Source organism: Geotrypetes seraphini, chromosome 1 (genome assembly GCF_902459505.1).
Source record: "Geotrypetes seraphini chromosome 1, aGeoSer1.1, whole genome shotgun sequence".
NCBI classification, from domain to species: Eukaryota; Metazoa; Chordata; class Amphibia; order Gymnophiona; family Dermophiidae; genus Geotrypetes; species Geotrypetes seraphini.
This window is the reverse complement of record NC_047084.1, coordinates 535,223,247-535,236,283: the sequence shown is the minus strand read 5'-3', so window position 1 is coordinate 535,236,283 and position 13,037 is coordinate 535,223,247.

Here is a 13,037-nt window from a genome sequence, read left to right as displayed (position 1 = left end):
TCCTCCCCGGCCTAGGTGCGCAGCGTGGGGAGCAGGGCCCGGCGACGGATGCAGCAGTAGTGGCGGCTCAGGGGGGCAGTGATGGTGGCGATTCCTCCCGCGCGGGGAATCTCTGGGTAGGTTCAGGGATGCGCGGGTATGTTCACTAATCACCCATACCCCTAAACTCACACGCAGCCGACCAACACGGAAGCCCCGCCCCGACCGGCTCCTCCAGGCCAACGACGCTCACAGGCCTAAGTCGGCCGGCCAAAGCAACGGATCCGATGCAGCAAAAATGGCCGATCCCCTAGCAAGTAGCCTGCATGCCGCTCCCGAAGCTGTAACTCAGGTTATTTCAGTGAAAGTGTGAAGGGAAAAGATGGAGAGAGGAAGAGAGAGATAGAAAGCAGAGAAGCTGCAGAAATCTCTCTCTATCAATTTCTCTATCATTAAACAACTTTCAAGATAGAAAGCAGGGAAGCTGCAGAATTTTATGACTTTTATTATGATTTAAAAATCCTGAACTTTACTTAAGTCCTTTCTTTGCAGTTTCCAAGTATCTGATCATTTTAAATGCATTATTTTAAAGTTTCCTTTTCAGTAGCAAAAGGGGGCCATGGAGTGAACTTGCTTTGCTTTGGGGGGAGGGGTGTGCTGGGTGCAGGGAGCAATCTTTATTTGCTTTGGGGAGGATATAGAAGGGGGCCATAGAGAAAGACAAAGAAAGGCAGGCAGGTGGCCATGGAAACATAAAGCCAGACAGCGCACGAGAACGAAAGACAGTGGGCACGGAGAGAGACAGAAAGAAAGAAAGACAGACAGACAGGGGGCCAGATGGAGAGAGACAGACAGAAAAAAAGACCAACAGAGGGAAGGAAAGAGACAGAAAGAAAGGGGCAGGAAGAGAGACAGAAAGAAAGACAGACAGAGTTAAGGAAAGAGACAGAAAGAAAGGAAGAAAGAGACAGGGGCAGGGAGACACACAGAAAGAAAGACATATATTCTAGCACTCGTTAATGTAATGGGCTTAAACACTAGTTTACTAATAAATGCCAATTAAGAAAAGGAAAGTAAATTATAAGATCCAATATTCAAGGGACTTCAGGGGAGGGGGGTAGTTGTCAAGCTATGTTTGAGTAATAATCCATGTTATTTGCCCTTTAATGCAATTTAAAAGGCCACTTAAAGGCACTAAACTAGGTTGTCTTGCTTTAACACAAATTTAGTTAAATCAATGTGGGGTACATAATGAGATACAAAAAACAGACAAGTCCATGTAAAGCAGTTCATTACTATGTAAACACGATACAGTGGCTTGTGATTTGTACTGGATCCATTCCATAATTCATGGTATAGCCAGTAAAATAAACCCACTGAAAGCAGGGGGTTTCATCCTTACATGGAGAGGTGGGCCCTAGTGGTAGTTCTGTGAGACTGCCACTAGGGCCATCAGCATCATTTTGGATGATGGCACTATAAAGGGCAGGAGAGACTATGGGGATTGCTCCTGCCTTTATCCTAGCCACCAGGGATATCGGATGGCAGGATATCTGATGGCAGTCTTCCACTGAAGACTTTCAACTGATCGGTGTGACCTCTGAAGAAATATTTAAGTTCTGACCTCTTAACCAAGAGGGCTGAAGTGAAAGGTGTACTGAGGACTCATATCAAGACTGTTTTCAAAAGAAAAGGAAAGTTGCTGTTTAAAGTTTCAAATCTAAGGACTGTAGACTACTTTACTGCTAAATTGTTGTCTTATTTCTGCTTATGATTTTGTGTTGTATTTTTGTATTTGTAAGTCATAATATTGCAGGTTTTGAGTTCACAATATTGGAGGTGTTTTAAATAAGCTGATTTTGTCATTCCTCTTTGCCTTTTTGACTTGTGATTTTGCTTTTTTACTTCAGTTAAGGTAACACAGTAACATAGTAAATGGTGGAAGATATAGACCTAAACAGTCCATCTAGTCTGCCCTTTAGTTATTATCATTAAAAATACATGATTAAATTAATTTGTTTCTTCTTTGATATTTCTGGGCCATAGACTAAAGTCCACCTGCTATTTATTGCCCTAGGTGCCAACTGCTGAAGCTGCCATCTAAGCTCACTCCTGCCTATCCAATCATCCCGTTGTTTGCAGGATATCTACTGTCTGGCCAGTTATGTCCTCATGTTCCAAGTTAGTGGAGTTCCCATTGATGCCTTCCCAGCCCATCCTACACCAAATCACCATGTATGAGACACAATCTATACAAGTCTGTCCAATACCGACCTTAGTTCTTTAATTTATACCATTTGTTTTCTAATTAGAGATCACTAGCTGATGCCCCGGCGTTGCACGGGTATTTAATTATAGCAATAACACTGTAAATGGATTCAAATAAAGATACTTTATAGTGGTGAATGAAATTATTTTTTTACAGCTTAATAAAAAGTACAATATTCAAATTATAATGTGAAATATTTGACAAAATGAATACAATACAACTAACGCAAAACGTGATTATAAACAACATTTTTAGTTTCACCTCCTGGAGCAAGAACATATAAATTCTTGGGTGAACCCACCCTTGAGCAAGCAACATAGAGTTCTGGACCGCGAGACCCCCAGAACATATCACCCCAGGTAGTGAGGGATCTGCATACCAAGTTTCGTTCAAATCGGTCAAGCCGTTTTTGACTTACTGTGAGAATGGCAGCTTTTTACATTTTTTCCATTGACATGAATGGGTGAAATCTGATTTTCTGTTTGTAGCTCTGCCCACGTGTGCAGGTGGGCCGCGAGACCCCCAGAATATATCACCCCAGGTAGTGAGGGATCTGCATACCAAGTTTCGTTCAAATCGGTCAAGCCGTTTTTGAATTACTGTGAGAATGGCAGCTTTTTACATTTTTTCCATTGACATGAATGAGTGAAATCTGATTTTCTGTTTGTAGCTCCGCCCATGTGTGCAGGTGGGCCGCGAGACCCCCAGAACATATCACCCCAGGTAGTGAGGGATCTGCATACCAAGGTTCGTTCAAATCGGTCAAGCCGTTTTTGCGTGATCACGGCACATACACACACACATACCTCCGATTTTATATATATAGATAGATTTGTGTTTATCCCATGCTTTTTTGGATTCCATCACCGTTTTCCTCTCACCACCTCCTTCGGGAGGATATTCCAGGCATCCACCGCCTACTCTGTGAAAAAAATTTTTTCCTAACATTACTCCTAAGACTTCTTCCCTGCAACCTCAAGTTATGCCCTCTAGTTTTACATTTTCTTTTCTCTGGAAAATATTTGGTTCTATATTAATAGCTTTCAAGTATTTAAATGTCTGTATCATATCTCCCCTGTCCCTCCTCTTCTCTAGCGTATATATATTCAGGTCTTCCAATCTCTTCTTCTACATCTTTTGGCGCAAGCCCCATTCCATCTGAACTGCTTAAAGTCTTTTTATATCCTCCAAAACTGAACACAGTACTCTAAGTGGGGCCTTACCAATGACCTGTACAGGGCATCAACACCTTCTTTCTTCTGCTGGTTATGCCTCTTTCTATACAGCCCAACAACCTTCTGGCTACAGCCGCTGCCTTATCATGCTATTTAGATGCCTTTAGTTCATCAGATACAATCACCCTATGGTCCCTCTCTCTCTGTCTGTGCTTATCAGCCTCTCACCTCCCAGCACATACGGTTCCCTCGGATTTCTTACCCCCAAATGCATCACTCTGCACTTCTTTGCAATGAATTTTAGTTGCCAGATGTTAGACCATTTTTCTAACTTTATGCAGATCCTTCTTCATGTTTTCCACTCCCTCCAGGGTGTCCACTCCGTTAAAAATCTTGGTAACATCTGCAAAAAAGCTAACCTTACCTTCTAACACTTTAGCAATGTCACTCATAAACATATTAAACAGAATCGGTCCCAGCAAAGATATGAGGCACTCCACTACTCAAATTTTCCTCCTCCGAGTGAATTCCATTAACCACTACCCTCTGGCGTCTGTCCATAAACCAGAGTCTAATCCAGTTCACCACTTTGGGCCCTAACTTTAGCCCAGGGAGTTTATTCAAAAGCCTCCTACTGAGCTTTGCTCTCCCTTTCTAACAGGACCCTTGCAGTACTGGGCACCAACTACTTAAAAAATAGTTTAACTTTAGCTATAGTTACTTTCTTAAAAAAAAATAGTAGTTTTAACTATCTGGATAAACTACTATAAGAAAAATATAATTAACTACATGAGACAACTACTGAAAAAGTAGCTATCTACTGTGTTTCCCCGAAAATAAGACCTACCCCAAAAATAAGCCCTAGCATGATTTTTGGGGTAGGTCTTAATATAAGCCCTACCCAAAAAATAAGCCCTAGTCCCTGGATTTGCTGGAAGCAGCGCTTCCTCCCCCTCCCCCCCACCCGAACCCCATTGACCCTCCATCCTTCCCACCCAGCCGAACCCCGCCAACTGCGATACCTACATACCTCCCTCCAGAGCAGAGTTGGGCCAGCAGCACTCTAAACAGGCTGTTTCATGGCCTTCTCCCGTCAGGGCCTTCCATGTGCCGCGTTACTGATGATATCATCAGTGATGTGGCAGAGGGAATTCCCCAGTGTGAGAAGGCTGCGATGCAGTCTGTTTAGAGTGCTGCCAGCCCAACGCTGCTCTGGAGTGAGGTATGTAGGGCTCGCATGGTCGGTGGGTTTCAGATGGGAAGGAAAGATGGATGGTCAGCGGGGGTTCAGCTGTGCGGCGGAGGCTGGGGGTGCTCAAGGGTTCTGCTCCACAAGGGATGGGAGGGAGGGAGGGAAGGATAGAAGCTGGTCAAGGGTTCTTCTGCACAGGGGGATGAGAGGAAGGGATAGAAAGATGCTGCAGAGGGAAGGCACAAGGGTGATGGGTGAGAAGGGAGGAAAGATGCTGCATATATGGGGGAGAAAAAGGAAAGAGGAAGAATTGGGGTGAAGGAGAGGAAGGGAGAGAAGATCATGTACATGAAAAAAATAAGCCCTACTGCGAAAATAAGATCTAGTGTGTTTTTTGGGCCCAAAATTAATATAAGTTTCCAAGTTTCCAAGTTTATTATATAATTTGATTAATCGCCTATCACAATTTCTAGGCGATACTGGGGTCCTTTTATGAAGCTGCGGTAGGGGTTTAACATGCATAATACCGCGCGTTAAACCACCTGCTGTGCTAGCCGCTAATGCCTGCATTAGCAGGCGTTAGTTTTTTAGCTGGCCGCAGGGGTTAGCGCATGATGAAATGTCCGACGTGCTAACCCCGCTAGCGCGGCTTGATAAAAGGACCCCACTGTCTTATTTTCGGTGAAACACGGTAGTTGTTAGCTACTTCAATGGCATTTTAAATTTGCCTTAAAATCAATTGCACAACTATTATAAATTGGAAGAAATGCATTTCATATTTAAAATAGAGTTGATAAATTCTCAGCAAATCACTAATTAACCAACGCTAAATAAAGGTAAAGGGGTGGGACTTGTATACCGCTTTTTCTGTGTGGGTTTACACAATCAAAGTGGTTTATATATTTTAGACAAGTACTTATTTTGTACCTGGGGCAATGACGTGGTAAGCTTATTGTTTGCTTCTATACCCCTACTAATCACAAGTGACTTACCCAGAGTCACAAGGAACTGCAGTGGAATTTGAACTCAAAACTTCATGTCACTTCAGTTTATACCACAGCAAACCCGTTTCTCAAAGTTATCATCACTAAGAGAGCATCATCGTGGTACTAAAAATTTGTCCTGAGCAAATAACAGTTCTACTGCTGCTTTGCTGGGAAGTATAGCATTGAACTTGATAAAAGTTTTTTGCCACTTTTGGAAATGCAAGCAAGCTATTTCTGGAACTGTCTGAAAATTCAAGGTAATGCTCAGCCTCTTCCTTTGTTCTAGATTCAGCTGCTAGAAGGTTGTTCTTTGCAGTGGACAGAAAATCAAAGACGTTTTCTCATCCAGTAGCAATTTTTTCCTTGGAGGCTAACTGTAATTCCTGTATAAACGAAAGTGGAACTGCACCACTAGTTCTGATTTCAGTCTCAGTTGCATGTACAACATGAATGAACAGTTGTGTCTTCTAATACCATTTTTGTTCTGAAAAATAACTAAACTTGAACTTCAGAACAAGCATCTTGCAACATGATAATTATCATCTTCAAATACCGTACCAAACTTTGAAGCAATTCTTTTTCTCTGAGCTGTAATTGGTGGCTGCATTGTTTTATCCAAATTGACATCATCAGCCAATCTCTGTAATTTTGATTGAATTTTTACGTAACAACTGAATAGCAAGAGGATTGGACTTAGATTTTTAAATCATTTGTAAGGTAGTTATAAATCACAACAGCATTTTAGCAAATTGCAGCTGTTGTGATTTATGACTATCTTACAAATGATTAAAAAATCTAAGTCTAATCCTGTTGCTATTCAGTTACATAAAAATTCAATCAAAATTACTGAGAATGGCTGATGATGTCAATTTGGATACAACAATATGAGTGCCCATCACATTTTAACCCGCCAAACCAGCACTACATCAATGAAAATTACATAAAATTGAGATACTAATTAGCAAACAATCAGTATATCAGTAGCCTACAATACTCACCTTGGATGCTTGATGAAGTTGGTACTTGTACTGATATTGCCACTGATCTCACATCGTACACAGAATTTACAGTTCCCTACAAAATTTTTCACATTCAGTTTATCACTTTTCAATTGCAGTTTCTCATAAAATTCCCTCACTACTAAACTATTAATTCTGGCTTATTTAAACAGTAACCGATACCTAAACCAATAACAAACACTGGCTATGACATAACCCAAAAGAAAAGAAAGGTCCCCCATGCAGTTTCTCATTCGGGTTTTACTTCCTTTGAAAGCGATGGAAGTCAAACCCGGATGTTTAAAAAAAGTCCTCCTTTTTCTGGAGTCATATGGTAACCCTAGCAACAGGTAAGTTAAGCATCTTTTCTTTTTTTCCAGAGCAATCATTTATTGTTTTACAAGTAACTATCTTGGTAATTAAACCACAATTATCAAATTCAGTCCTTCTGCTGCCATATGACATAGAGATCCTGTTTCACTATGTGGGTGTAAAAGATAGCGATCAGATATAGAAGGGATGTACAGTATAATCTCGTTATAACGGACTTCAAGGGACCTGGAAAACAGTCCTTTATATCCAGAGTCCGTTATATCCAGAGTTGCATTTTTTTTAAAACTTTATTTTATTTTATTTTATGTATCAGACAATGAAATGGTTTGGAATTTGTTCAGGATTTATACAAATGATTCAGACCTCGTATAGCTCCCCTTCTGCTAAATTGTATATTAATAATAATTTGTCTAAAAATTTTGACTTTCAGAGGGAAGTTAGACAAGGTTGTCCATTGTCTCCTTTATTGTTTGATATTGTATTGGAACCCCTTTTATTGGCTATACAACAATCAAATGAGATTCAGGGTATTCCTTATTCAGGTCAGGAATATAAAGTTTCTGCATATGCAGATGATATTTTACTTCATTTGAGAAATCCAAAATCTACCATTCCGCACTTATTGGAATTGATAAATAAATTTGGAAAAATATCAGGATATAAAATAAATTGGGATAAATCAGAGATTCTTCCATTAAATATTCATTGTCAAAAAGGATTATTTGATTCATTTTCCTTTATATGGAAAGATGAAGGCATTAGATATTTAGGAATCTGAATTCAAAATACAATAGAAGAAACGATGAATGTAAATGAAAAATCTTTACTGAAAAAGGTTACAGAGATGTGTGAACAATGGAACCCATTGCATCTGTCTTGGTGGGGGAGAGTTCAGACTGTTAAAATGATGATTTTGCCTGTAGTTTACTATCAAATGAGTATGTTACCGATTTATTTTCAGGGGTCCTTTTATAAGAAATTAAACAGTATTCTAACAAAATTTATTTGGCTTGGAAAATTTGCAATAATTGCTATGTTATCTTTGCAAAAGCCAATTGCGGAGGGTGGGATAAATTTTCCCAATTTTTATAGGTACCATCAAGCCTATATTATGCGTCAAGGTATGTACTGGATCCTCCCTGAGCTCATGAAAGAGTTTCCGGATTGGTTGACGTTAGAATGGCAACTCATGTTTCCTTTGAGATTAAGTCATGTCATTAGTATCAAAATGCCTAGACTATATAAAGATCACAGAATAGAACTTAAGAACATAAGTAATGCCTCTGCTGGGTCAGACCAGAGGTCCATCATGCCCAGCAGTCCACTCATGCGGCGGCCCATCAGGTCCAGGACCTGTATAGTAATCCTCTATCTATACCCTTCTATACCCTTTTCCTTCAGTGTGTGGCGCAGTGGTTGGATCTACAGCCTCAGCACCCTGGGGTTGTGGGTTCAAACCCCGCACTGCTCCTTGTGACCCTGGGCAAGTCACTTAATCCTCCATAGTCCCAGGTACGTTAGCTAGATTGTGAGCCCCCCGGGACAGAGAGGGAAAATGCTTGAGTACCTGATTGTAAAAACCGCTTAGATAACCTTGATAGGCGGTATATATATAAATCCTAATAAACTTGAAATCATCCAATCCCTTCTTGAACCCCAAAACCGTACTCTGTCCTATCACGCCCTCTGTAAGCACATTCCAGGTGTCCAGCACCCTCTGGATGAAGAAGAACTTCCTAACATTGGTTTTGAATCAGTCCCCTTTTAATTTTTCCAAATCTCCTCTCATTCTTGTAGTCTTCGAAAGTTTGATGAATCTGTCCCTCTCCACTTTCTCTAATTGATACTTGGAAAACATTAAGATATGTTGATGATGTAACACCTATTTCAGTATTTAAGTCAACATATCAGACCATATGGCTAAACTCCAAGATTAAAATTGGCGGATATAAGGTCATCTGGAAATATTGGATGAAGGCAGGTATACGTACTTTAGATGATGTTATTTCTAATGGTAAGTTGCTTGACTTTTCACAATTGCAACACAAATATGATCTTAATAAATCACAAAATTATAAATGGTTGCAATTGAAGCAAGCCATTCAGGCAGGGTTCCCTGAATGGAAAAATCTTAGTGATAAGTACAGTTTGTCTTTCTTATGGTTTCAGGTCACCAGGCTGCTCAGTGGTATAAATTAATATCTGGATTTATGAATAAAAAACCAAAAAATGGTCTTCGGAACATTTGGAGCATTGAGATTAAGCATCAAATCACTGCGTCTCAATGGCCATGAATTTGTCTGCATCTATGAGACAAACTTGTTTTTTTCTGTTACATAGAGCATTCTGGACTCCGGTGCGTTTACAAAAATTAGATAGCTCTAAGTCTAATAGATATTGGCACTGTCATCTGGATCATTTATTGTTTTTTTGCCCTCTAATACATAAGTTTTGGAAATCTATTTGGAGTCAAATTAATAAATTACTTGAGAATCCGGTAGCATTTTCATATGATACGATATTATTTGGAACATCAATTAGGAAAAAGAGTCAAATATCTTATAAAAACAATAAACTTTTACTCATAATGACAGGAGTTGCTATTCAACAAATTGCGAGAAACTGGAAAAATTATGATAGATTAAGTTATAGTTTTTGGTGGAATTCATTGTGCCATATTTTTAAAATGGAGAAAATATTAGCTATCCAACAGGGAGGTTATAATAAATTCATTGAAGTTTGGGAGCCATTAACAAATTATTGTAAGGATTGATTATAATTAATAATTTATTTCTCCCCTTTTGTCTACTGAAGAATAGGGGGGGATTAATTTTAAATTTTATGAAACTATAAGATTATACTGGAGGGAGGGTAGGAGGGAGAAATTATATTATGATTTCATTGAATGATTAATAAGTAATATTACAGTGTATATGATTGTATTATGAATCACTTGTTGAAAGTTTAAAAATGAATAAAGAAATTTAAAAAATTAACAAAAAACTTTATTTAGGTCAACTTGAAACAACATACAATCAATGAACAACAGTCACTGCACAACCATATCAGCAACATCAAGAACAAAACTCAGCAAAATATTGGTATGGCACGAAATGATTGCAAAACTAGAACACTAAAAGATGTTCTAAAGCATTATGTCGGACTGTACTGGAAAGAAAAATAATCTGTCATTTTCTTCTGGGCTGCATTTTGATACTATATCACCGGCACGCCACGCGCCTTGTAGACGGAGCCTGCATGTCCGTTATAGCCGAACAAAACTACAGCCAAAAGCGGCTCTGAGGACCAAATTGGTTGTCCGTTATATCTGATGATTTTCTGCATGTTTATAAAGGTGCATGGCCGGGACCAGCGGACCTCATCCACTATAGGCGAGGTTCCGTTATAAGCAAGTCCGTTATAACAAGATTATACTGTAGCAGCTTTTTTCTGAAGATGAAGCAGAAAGATCATTGAGGAAAACTGCACATTCTGCTGCACCAGATGTAAAGAACGTCACCCTTACAGTGGCGTAGTAAAGGGAGAGGGGAGGTGGTCTGCCCCGGACATCCCTCCTCCTTTTCACCCCTCCACTTCTTCCCACTCCCCCCCCTTCGCCATGCAAGCGCCCCCACTTCCCTTGCCCCATACCCCTAGTTGTTCACTGCCACGCACAACAACTTCAACATGTTCCTCAAGACCACGTCAGCTCTCCTGCTGACATCACTTCCGGGTGCCACACATAGGAAGTGACATCAGAGGTCGCAAGGAGCACGTTGAAGTTGTTACTCGTGGCGGTGAACAACTAGAGGTATGGTAAAGGGAAGGGGGCATGCGCGGTGGGAGTGGGGGGAGTGGATACGAGGGTGGGGGAGGGGCGACTCTGCCCTGTGTGCCTCTCACCCTCGCTATGCCACTACACCCTTATGTTGTTTAGGTTCTGTGAATGATAGGCCATTAGGAATCAACAATTGGTCAAGGCATAGGATCATATTCTATAATAAGAGAAACTACGTATCTACAGATTAAAAAGCCCAGTGTATCATAAACTGTGTGCCACCCGAGATTCCAGGTGTGCCACGAGACGCCGGGGAGGAGGAAAGGCACTGATGCCAACTGACTGTCATCACATCAACGTCCATGCATTTCTAGATACCCTCGAATCATGTCCACCACGTTTAGTGTGCTGTAGCTTCACAAAGTTTGCGAGACACTGAAATAGCCTATGCACAAGCTAAGAGTACTATAAGATTAAGAGCTATGTGAGCATTGACTAGTGCACTGCACTCTCACATGTGGAGGGGCATAATCAAAAGAAACATCTAAGTCTGATTTGGATGTATGGCACTAGTCACCCAAAGTCGGCAGCGGTAAAATGTCCATTCTCGAAAAGTACGTCCAAAATAAATTTTTTCATAAATCGTCTTCTTCTATGTCCAGCCATTTGATCATCCAGACCACTAGTATGTCTATCTTTATACCACATTCTCATCCAAAAAAATCATCCAAGTCCCAAATGCCTAGAATGAGACCTTTTGGGTGTGGGAGGGGCCAGCAAAGTGATGCACTGGACATCCAGACATGGAAACACAGCAATGGAGTACCTTACGGGGCCCTGTTGTGAACGTCACAAAAGGGTGCCACATAAACATTTCACCAGAACTCCCCTTCAGGTCATGGTAAGCCCCCCCTAATACCCCCAAAACCCATTATACACTCCAGTCTACAACCCCAATAGCCCTTGTGGCTGCAGGTGTGTACCTATATGGCAGTACAGTAGGGTTGGTGGGGGGGGGGCTCACATTTTCCACTATGAATGTAGTGGTTAGAATGGCTTATGTTTCTGGGTCCTCCTCTCTATGGTTCACTAGCCCACCCCCCAGACTACTTAAGTCACCACTGTGCAGCTCTACTAGGCTTTCCTATGCCAAGTACTGATGTTCTGGAGACAGGTATGTACTTTTTATTCTGAACTTTGGGGGGGGGGGACAGATTCAATGAACACAGGGTGTGTATGTGTGGGGGAGGGAGGGTCTTTACTTTGTCCCTGCAGTGGTTATCTGGTCACTTTGGATACCTTATGGGCACTTATACCTGCACATCCCAGTGGTAGTATTCCAAACACTTTGTGGAGGATAATATTGTACTTCAGAACTTAGCAATACCAAGCTACTTAGAGACTATCAGTTACAAAGGTAAAAACCAGATGGAGAACAATACTGTCCTAGGGCCACAGGCTTGCCTAAAATGGAGTCTGAACTCAGAGCAGACTGGAGGGAGCAGGAAGGAGAGTGTGTATGTTGGGGGGGCTTGCCTTAAAGCTACAAACATAATTTACATATTTCAAGCACCCTGCTCCTAGGAATGTGGGAGCAGAACAAGTACTATTCCATAAATATATAGCTCAGAGTATGTATTTTACAAATAGGCATATACGCTGATGGAGACTGGGCAGAGCATGGACGGACATTTAAATACAAACTTACCAGCTCTATGTCTGATATAATTGCTCACACCTAAATTATGGGTGCATATTTCACCTGTTAAACTAATAGTCAATACAGGAAAGCTAGGCCCGGATTCTGTAATCAGTGCCATTGGTGGCTGCCATTAAAGCAGCCGCCAATCGTTTGTCAATCACGCAAAGGCGCAGGGTACAGAATTGCGTTTCCGACAAAGGGAGGTGCCAGAAATGTAGGCCAGGGTTTTCCTGGCCTACATTTCCTGCACCTACCTATGATGTGAATCGCAACTCCATAGGCGCTTTAGGCCGCTAAATGCCACTTCTGGCATTAGTCATGCCCACGGTGGCGTTAGGCGGCTTAAAGCACCTACAGATGTGCGGCTCCAGTACAAATTTTTAGGCACTGGTAGGCACCTTGAAACTCAGTTAAAAATGTTGTTTCAATGATGTTTTATATTGAATTTGGTCACCTACCAGCATCTAAAAAAACAGCGACGTTTAGAGAATCCAGGCCTTTGTGCCTACTTTCCCTTATAGAATACATGCCACATAGGCTGTCCGTTATAGAATTATCCCAAATGGGGTGATTTTCTATATGCTCTTGTTAGGTAACTCCCTTTTAAAACCTAAGGATAATCCTT